Source organism: Mustela putorius, unplaced genomic scaffold (genome assembly GCF_011764305.1).
Source record: "Mustela putorius furo isolate JIRA1106 unplaced genomic scaffold, ASM1176430v1.1 tig00004007_pilon_pilon_pilon, whole genome shotgun sequence".
NCBI classification, from domain to species: domain Eukaryota; kingdom Metazoa; phylum Chordata; class Mammalia; order Carnivora; family Mustelidae; genus Mustela; species Mustela putorius.
In genome coordinates, this window is record NW_025422145.1 from 8,627,750 (window position 1) to 8,637,719 (window position 9,970).

Here is a 9,970-nt window from a genome sequence, read left to right on the forward strand (position 1 = left end):
TGCACAAGCCCTGTCAGGTAGGTGTACCATGCCCAGCTGTGGCCTCTGACACATCACAGATGTGTTACTGCTCTGTTCTACTGTCATTCCAATGACTGGGTTCTCCTGAACTGCCAGCCCCCAAAAAACACAGTGGTGCAGTTCTCCTTCTAGCTTGGGACACACTGAAAGAACAGGGGAATAGTGTTGCCCCCCAGTGCCTCTCTCATGCCCTGGAGGGCTTCCCAGATGCACTAAATGCATAGGCGACCCCTAACAACAAACACTGATCCTGCTCAAAAGGTCGCTAGAGCTGAGGTGGAGAAACCCTATGTTAATAACACGTATGTAGTTTCAATAATATGGAAGGCGCTTAATACATTCTAGGTCCCTTCCTCCTGTAGCTGGAGATGTCCTCTACTCACCCCTGTTCTTCTTGCCAGAACATGTGAGGGCATTTCGGGGGGTCAGACGGAGGGGTGTGGCTCCCCCACTCATCTCCATTGTTGGAGAACACAGCCAAGCATTCATGTCTTGTCTGAGATCTCTGAGGACTTTGTTGGCATGTCTGAGATCTGTGGTATTTCTGGGATCTCTAAGGACGGTAGTTGGCATCAAGAGTGGTTTGTTAATACTGATCCATTTCACTGTGTGCAGAGGACAGCACTGAGCAGGATGCTGAGGGAGAGAAGAAAGCTGAAGGCTCTTGGGCCCAAGGAGCTGTCCATCAACTCTGTGCTGAAACTTCACCAAACAGAACAAACTCTCCCCCCCCAAAGCCAGCATATCCCAAGTTTTTACTCCGACCCTGCCCCCCACATCCTTCCCTCTCTTCCTTACAGACAACAGAAGATGAAAAGCGCTTATATCCTCGAACTCTGGAGATCCGACCGAGACAGGGAGGGATGCTGGAAGGTGAGGGTGATGGCAGTAACGCCTGCGTGACTGGGCTCCCACGTGACTGGGTTCCCACGCGTGTGAAACGGGAGAAGTGGGCTTGCAGGAGTCCTCCACCGATACTGGCGATCACCACGACCTTTCTTAAAATCATCACTCTCATCGTGTGGGCTCCTCCAGAAGCAGACCCTGAGACAAGGACCTGAGGGCTTTACCTGGAGAGGGACCCAAGAGACACGGATTGGGGTAGGACACTGTAATAATGTGATCACAGTGGGCAGGCGGGCTGGCATCCTGCTGGGGAGCGCTGGGAGCTCACTTCGAAGTTACTCCACGGAGGGACATACAGACATCAGAGTACCAGTCATTGGTCGAAGACTGCCGGCCCAGGGTGTCAACTCCCCAGCGCTTCGGGCTTGTCATTTTTGGGTAGGGCAGGCTGAGGTGGCCATCGAGGGCCCTCAGGCTGAGTCTCAGACAGTGACAGTTTAAAGGCAGGTGCACGGTGGGCAGGGCATTGGCACTGGCTATTCCCCTACCCTCCTGCCCACTATCCACGGCTAAGGTCTTCCTCTTACTTTTCTTCTTCTTTTCTTTAAAATGATTTTAGAGCTGTTTTAGGTTCATGGCAGAATTGAGGAAAAGGTAGAGGGATCTCCCATGTACCCCCTGTCCCCACACATACACAGCCTGCCCCCACCAGACAGGACATTTGTTACACCGATGAACCCGCACGGACGCATCAGTGTCCAGCCCAAAGTCCCTGGTTTCCATCTGGGCTCACTCCTGTCCAGTCACAGGGAGGGACGGATGTATTATGCCATTGTCCATCATTTACAGCGTTGTACAGACTAGTTTCATGGCCCTGAAAATCCTCTGTGCTGCCTGCTTGCTCTCCCTCCCCTTTGCCACCGGAAACTACTGTCTTTTTTCTGTCTCCCTCATTTTGCTTTTTCCATGAATGTCACAGAATTGGAATCATACAGCATGTAGCTTTTTAAGATTGGCTCTTCCATTCAGTGATATGCATTTAAGTCTCCTCCGTGGCTTGTCATAGCTTGGTGGCTCATTTTTTTTTTTTAAAGCCCTGAATAATATCACATTGTGCGGATGGATCACAGTTTATTTATCCTTTCATCGAAAGAGGGACACGTTGGTTGCTTCCAAGTTGTGGCAATTTAGAATAGACCTGCTACAGGGCACCCGGCCGGCTCAGTCAGGAGAGTGTGTGACTCGATCTCGGGGCTGTGAGTTTGAGTCCCACAATGGGTGCAGAGATTACTAAAAAAATAAAATCTTAAAAAAAAAAAATAGAGCTGCTATAAATAGCCTCCTGCAGGTTTCTGCATGGGCAGCAGTTTTTAGCTCCTTTGGGTAAATACTGAGGAGTGCCATTGCTGGCTCGTATGCCAGGAGTAGGTTTAGTCCTGGAAGAAGCCGCGAGACCGCTCCAATGTGCTTTTACCATTTTGTGTTCCCATCAGCCAAGAATGAAGGAGTTCTTGTTCCTCATCCAGAGTTTCCTGGATTTCTTCCTCCTCCTCTTCTCCTCTTCCCCGTGCTCTTTGGCCTCCACTAAGGTTTTAAAATGCCATTCTCCTGGGCTCTTGTAGTCTGTGCTCACCTCTTCCATAGCGCTCACAGGTTCATTAATTCAGTCGTTCCCTCGCGAAGTCACTAGGTGATGCCAGTCCTCGTTTGCTTGTGTGTCTACTGCCCATTTATTCTCCCGCACTCACCAAAACTGCTGACAGGCGACATCCTGTGCATCAGGCAGGCTGTTAAAGGATCTCTCCCAGGGCTGTGAGCTCCTCAGGCACAGGCCCTTAGCCTGACTCAGGACCCCACGCCAGGTACCAGGCACAGCGCCCAGCACAGAGCAGGGCTCAGTATGTGTTTAACTGACCTGACACACATGAGAGGAAACAGTCTCTTGTTGTCTTTCTTTCTTTCCAAACTGAACACCCTAGAAAGATCCAGGCTTGGTGGGGACTAGAGAGTTGCTTGACTGGTATTTCGAAGACCTTTCCCAAGAAAAAAGGTCTTCCTAAAAATGAATCCTGGGCTCCCTGGGAGCTGGCGGACATGAAGTATGTGCAAATGCTCGTTTTCCTGCTGAATCCAGAAGCAGCAGACGGAGGAGCTTTGCCGGAAGGTACCAACCTTGCATCAGCTCTAGGGAGCAGCTCCTGAGTTGGGTTCACCAGGGCTCCAGTCCCAGGCCTACTGTTGCTCCGCAACTGTGTGACTTTGGGCCTGCCACCGACTCTCCCTGACCTCAGCTTTCTAAAGGCCGATCGTAGCTTCTCCTTGCTGGTTGCTGGAGTACTGAAGGCGACAGCTTGTGCACATAGCTTGGGAAATCAATGCTGGCTCCACAGAAGGCCCCCGCCCTCCTTATGAGGACGAGAGCATCAAAGCTGCCTGCGTTGAAACACATGGCACTTGCCTCTGTGACCCTGGGGAGATGACAGTCCTCCTCCCGGGCCACTTGCCTGTGTGTCACTGAGGCCTGACACCTGCTGTGCTGGCCCTGAGCGGGAATGCCCATACTCTAGGCTGCCTTGGCCTGTCCTCAAATCTGTGTTACAGCATGGAAAGCTGAGCTCACAGCTCAGCTTTGCTCTCCTGCGGGAGAAAACAGAGGCCACCGGGTTCTGCAGGGCTTAGAGGCTGCACTGGAAAGGCCTGGCCACCTCCACCCAGCCTGCTGTGCGCAGGCCGTGGGACCCCCTGGGGACCCCTCTTCTTCCCTGACTCTTGCTTTCCTTGCTCATAGGCCAGGGTTAGCCCAATGAGGAGCTCTGACAACTGGGTTTCAGCCTGACTTCCTGAGCACCTCCTCTGACTGGGTGTCACACTGGGGAGGAGGGAGGCGCTCCTGGCTTTGAATGGGCGGAGGCCAGGGATGCTGCTGAGCACCACGGTTCACAAGACAGCCCCACAACAAAGGCTATTGGGCCCCAAATGTCAACCCACTCCAGGGTTTCTGACAAGTGAAACCCAGAAAGCCCACATCACCCAGTGGGTGTTAACCCATGTCAGCTTCTCTGAGTCTCTGCGTCTTCATCTGTGAAGTGGGGGTAAGAATCATTGGGGGGTTGTGGAGAGGTTTAAGAGAGAGACCCTGCAAAGAGTCCTGCCCAGGCCTGCACAAACAGCCAGAAGATTGGGAGTGGGAGGACCCCGTCCCCACCTCTGGAGTTTAGTTCTGACTCTTCCCCAAGGGGCCACCCGCTGCCTAGAATATCCAGGTGTGCGTTGTCGTGGAAACCTTTCAGGGATGGCATACTCAAGAGCTTGACTGATTTTTTTTTTCTTCCTCAAAATAACCCATGCTGTCAGTCAAGTAACACAGGCACAGTGGTTAGGCAAGTGAGATTGTTTTGCTGTCAACCGCTGAGCAAGATGCCTCCCCGCCCCACCGTTCCTGCGACAGGCAATTAATAGCAATGCAACGGCGAATAATTAATAATAGTGAAGATGACGGTGATGGCCTCCGTGTCCTGCATTGCACACCCCCCTCTCCCTTCCCCAGCTTCTGTGCCATGTGCCTCACGTGCACACAAGTACGACTTTGAGCGTGAGCACGCTCTTGTGCCCATTTTACAGATATGGATGCTGAGGCTCCCAGGAGTGAGTGTTGGGGCCGGTCTGAGCCCAGATCAGACACCAGGGGCTGTGCTCTAACCACTGAACTTCACGGCCTCTCGGGAGCCCCCAGTGGAAGGGGACGTGGGGACAAGGCTCAGTGCATTTTATCTGTGGCCTCAGCATCCACATTGTCTGCTCCAGACTCTCTGCTCAGTGAGATCTGAAGCTGGAAACACTACCACCTGCTCCTGGAGCCCATCTCTGAGCGTGGCCCTTCCTGATTCCACACACCCCTACCTACCGCATAGAAGGGCTCCTGCCTGGCTCCGGTATCCGTGGCTTCATAAAGGCTGGGGCAGAATCAAGTTCTTAGCCCTTGGACACCTAACCCTTCAATCCATCCCAGGACAAAGATGCAGCACAGACTCCAATCCACACCCCTCCTGCTTGCCTTCAGACAAACAATCCCTACTCTGGGCAGGAGACAATAGAAAGACCACTGGCTACAGAGTCGGAGGGGCCTGGGCGCAGACCCCAACCTCGTTCATTCCTAGTCCTGTGGCCCTGGACAGGCTACAGATGTTTTTAAAGCCTCAGCGTACTGGGCAGCTCTCAGAGCCAACGTTCCACTGTATAATATAGCAGGTTAGTTAGGGTCCCCTGAGAGTCACTGGGGACCCACGCTTTGGAGCAGCTGCCAGTAGCTAAGGGGACTGATGATTGCTTTGGGTTCCTTGGTGGGAGTTGGGAAGGGGCGCTGTGGGGGACACGCAGGTCCCGCCGTCAATTCATGAAGCTAGGGCGCCACCTCGTGGCAAGGGTCCTCCATTGAGCCAGTCCTGAGGCGAAGTTCCCGATAGGCCCACCCCTTAACCTTGCAACCTAGGGGAGGAAGAAAGGACCTCCGGCTGCTTGGGCTACGTGAAGCCAAGAACAAGCTCCACACCTGTCTTCACCAGCTGCTGGCCCCCAGTAAGGAGCCTTGAAAGCTTTGGGCTGTTGAGTTCATTCTTCCACTCATCTGTTCCTTCTGCCTCCCCTCTCCGGCCCCCTCCTCGGCCCCTCACGGATGCTCATCTAGCCCCCGGATCCCTCTGCTTTTCTTTTCTTCATAGCCCTCATCGACCCCGTCGAGGTTATAAGGCTTAAACCACCAAAATGTAATTCTTTTAAAATTGATAGCATGCGGGGTGCCTGGGTGGCTCAGTGGGTTAGAGCCTCTGACTTTGGCTCGGATCATGATCCCGGGGTCCTGGGATGGAGCCCCACATATGGCTCTCTGCTCAGCGGGGAGCCTGCTTCCTGCTCTCTCTCTGCCTGCCTCTCTGCCTACTTGTGATCTCTGTCTGTCAAATAAATAAATTTTAAAAAGATCTTTAAAAAAAATTGATAGCGCACAACGGTCTTCTGTAATTCACAAATGAGGGACAAAGTCGGCCGACAAAGCTGGTTCAAAAGAGAACACGAGAAAGAAGGATGTTTTACAGCACGTAGACGAAATGACAAGATGAAATCGCCATGTTAGATACAAATTTGCTCAAGGTCCCATAGGGCAAAACTGCTGTTCCCCTTGAGGCGATTTTCCTACTAGACGGAAAAGTAAGTCATTACGTGGTTTCAGTTTCACAAAACTGCAAAACGCTTGCACCCCGAGCAGTCGGGTACATAAACACCTTCCAGCAAATGCTGTACTGTGCAGTCACCTTTCGGCCTTACTTTTGGTTTCTGGGTCATTGTTCTTTATGCAACCTGACGCACCCTATTTATTTATGTTTTTTGCCTGTTGGCTGCCACAAAGGCACTGGTGTGAGATGTCTTGCTCTCTGCTTCTTCCCAGACACCCAGTCAACATCCAGCACACGGAGAGTGGCAGACAAATATTTGTGGAATGACGGGATGCGTCAGGCTTGGGTTTGAATGACGCCGGTCCTGTCCCCATGGAGCTCCCCATCCGCGACGGAGGCACGCGGGGAAACACAACCATCACACTAAGTTTTTAAAGGGTCATATCACAGAAGGCTCAGGGGTTGTGGACATCTGGGGAAGGCTTTCTGGATGAAGAAAATAACAAGAGGGGCTGGGTGAGAGGCGTCTCAGAGAGTGGTGGGGGTGCTGAGGACATGGTGCATGCTGGGAGGAAGGAATTCAGTATGGCCGACGGGATGGGGCTGGAAAGGTAGGCAGAGGCCAGACCTTGAGGGCCTAGTGGGCTCTGCAAAGTGGTTTGGGTTTTAATCAAAGACCTCTCATGGCAGCTGTCTGCAGTAGATCCTTGACATTTGTGACCGATGTCCCGCCTGAGAAGCAATTCTTCAAATTCACTCAGATGTGGCTCTTCGCAGCAGGAAGATTTTTCCATTCTATTTACATGCTGAAAAATAAATATTTTCAAGGGTCTCATGCATCTGCTCGAAGTGTCCTTCCACTCAATCAATCTTCCCGTGGTGGAGGGGGTGGCGGTGGGCCTTCACAGACTTCTGAAGACAGAGTTGCCCGAGCCAGAAAGCTGGGTGTCACCCAGAGCCCCTCTTCTTCCTGTACTCACCTCCACGTTTCCAGCCTTTCTATTACCCCCATCCAGGAAACCACAAGACTGAATGCCGGACTGGGCTGACAAGAATGCGGGCCTGTGTGGGTACAGAGATCGGGGCCGTCCCCAAGGGTCCAGGGCACTTTTCACTACTCAAGCCCACTAACTTCTACAGTAGCACAGCCCGTGGTGGTTCCAACAGAACAACAGCTGAAATGCACAAAACTATCAGGTTGACATCAGTCTCTTGGTAGACAGGCTGTAACCTCACTTAGTAGTTCACGGACTAAAAAGCCACCAGTTGGCTGCCCGGTATTGCTGGGCTGAATCACTAACCCATGTCGGGTAAGCCACATGCTGACATCTGCTTGGGGACGCTGCATGGAGTTACCACGTGAGAAACAGCACCATCTGGAAGGTCTCGCTGGTTTGAGCTGGTGTCCGGGGTTGACTCTCCAGCTCCTTCCAGTGTCTGTGGTGCTGCTCTTTGCTGGGCAGGTGCACTGGCCGAGGGGTGGGGGTGAGTTCCAACTGGCTGTTTCCCACAAGATGCAGTAGACTGCAACCTAACAAAATGAAAAGTCCATTCCCTTAGCCTTCTAGGAGCACGCAGGACAGGAAACACAGCATGCACAGAGCTGTCATCCCACTGGGAGGACCATGCACTCAGCTTTTTTGCCCTGGTACCCATGGGGGACACATGTGGCTGCTGTGGCTGAGGGCCAAGATGTGTGTAGGTCACCTTGACACAGAGGTGGCGAGCTGGGTCTCCTACGGACGTTCCACATCAGAGTCATGTAAGGCCAAGGTCTGCCTGTCAACTTATGGCTCCCAGAGTCCGGGCCATCCCACGCATAAGGGTCTTACTGCAAATGGGCAGGCGCCGTGGTCTTCCCTCTGTGAAGAACTTGGTCTCTGAGGTTGCTTCTCTAGGAATCACGTCTCCCACTGCCGGCAGCCCACGGGATGTGTTGCTGGACTTGGGGTCGGCGGTGTGGAGGATGGCCTGCCTATTCCTCGGAGGGCCTTTCTGGTCCCCAAGGCGACTTTTGTGTGTACCAGGGAACCTGGATGTAAGGCAGGTCTGTTCCGTATGACTTTTCTCATTTGCTCTTTTCACTCCTGAGAAGTGAAAATTGGATGATGCTTTGAATTATAGTAGATCCAGATTAATTCTAGGCACCACTTAGAGGAAGCTTTCAGGCCAAGTGCTTTAGACATGAAAGCGCTCCCCCTAACGCGCCAGGTGAAAGGCACGACGACTCTATTGCTTGGTGCCAATTACATTTATGGGCTTGTCCCCAGGAGTGCCAGGAAAATGTCAGTTAGTGCTGACACATCGCCAGCTGGGGGCTGTGTCTCGTGGGGCTCTGTTTCGAGGACTTGTTATTAATATGTCCCATTGTGATCTGCAACTCTTTTCAAGGATGGCAAGCCTATCGGGGTTGGTTTTGTGTAGGAACCTCGGGAAATGGGCAGAGCTCAGAGGCTGCGCTTCTCGAACCCCTCGCTGGGCACAAATCACCAGGGTCTTGTCCAAGAGCAGGTTCTGAGTCAGGTCTGGGCCATGGCTGCTGCTGCTGGTGGGCTGGGAAACTCGTGGGAAAGGGGTGGGGGGGCATGGGCCCCGAGCCCAACTGCCCCATGGGGTCCACGTGAGGGCGGTGGGCGCCGCAACGGCCCTCAACTTCACGTTTCTCCTACGTGAAACGGCGATCTCTCCTCTCTAGGATCTTGGGAGGATTCAGAGATGGTGTGTGTGGATCTTCTTCCCACTCCCAGAGGGGAGGGTGAGACTTCTCTCGGGTCACCTTCTCTGCACGTTCAGCTGATACCCATTTTTCTCTCCTAATGAAGCTACTGTTCTTCCTGATCCAGATTTCTCAACACCGGCCCTCCTGCCACTGGGGGCTGTCCTGGCCGTTACAGGATGTTTAAGCAGCACCCCTGGCCTGCAGCACCCTCTCTCCCCAGGTTGCGGCAACCCAAAACTTTCCGAACATTGCCAAATGCCCCCCAGAGTTCAATACTATGTGTCGACTACCTACTTTGGGACAGATCTTATGCCAGGAATGCACTGAGGTTTAAGAGAGACAAAGCCCTGACCCATGGAGATTTTTTTTTTTTTTTTTTCCCTTTTAGAGCCACAGTTTTTGCAACTGTTAAATGCGTGTAGCCAAGCTGAAGTCCCAGGCGTGGGGAGGATGAAGTGAGTTGATCTGGTGTCCAGATGGGGCCGAGAGGAAGAGACGCAAGGAGGGTATATGGACTGTGGTGGGGGGGGGGTCTGCAGGAGGGCCAAGGAAGCAGGACGGTGGGAGCTGGGCTGGGCAGGAAGAGGGAGAAATGGTGGGAACAGGGCATAAAGCAACAGGGAGGGGTTGAGATGGGGGGCACAGAGAAAAAGATAAATGATCAGACAGAAATATGGACATGTGAAGCAAACAGAAAAGGGAGCCCGAGGGGAAGAAGGGAGAAAGCGTGGGCTCTGGGACCCGGGTCAGCCCCACCCCCCCATGGGCGGGACCAGGAAGAGTGTGCTTGGGCCTGTTCTAAGCTCACCTGATTTTGGTTATAAAGAATTAAAACTGCACATGAAGGCCATTTGCCATCTCCTGCCACTTTCTCTGAATGGGCCCTCGCCAGAGGAATGGGGATGGGGCATGGACAGCCTTGGAAAGCCATGAGGCTTCCGTGCCTCATTTTGGTAGTGTTATGATTGCGGTTGTGGTGACCACATTATACACATCTGTAAGCGGGTAACACCGAGGAGCACTAAATGTCAGTGGCCCCAAGTCCCCTGCCCGCCAGGGAACCTGAAGCGCCTGACTCAGGTGCAGTCAAGCTGAGAACACCTGCCCCACCTGGCCACACCTCTCGAGACATCCCAGCGCACACGCGACAAGCCGGCAGCACGGAAAACAGGCAGAGCAAGAATGTTCTCTGGCTGCTGTTGGGACACAGCAGCGA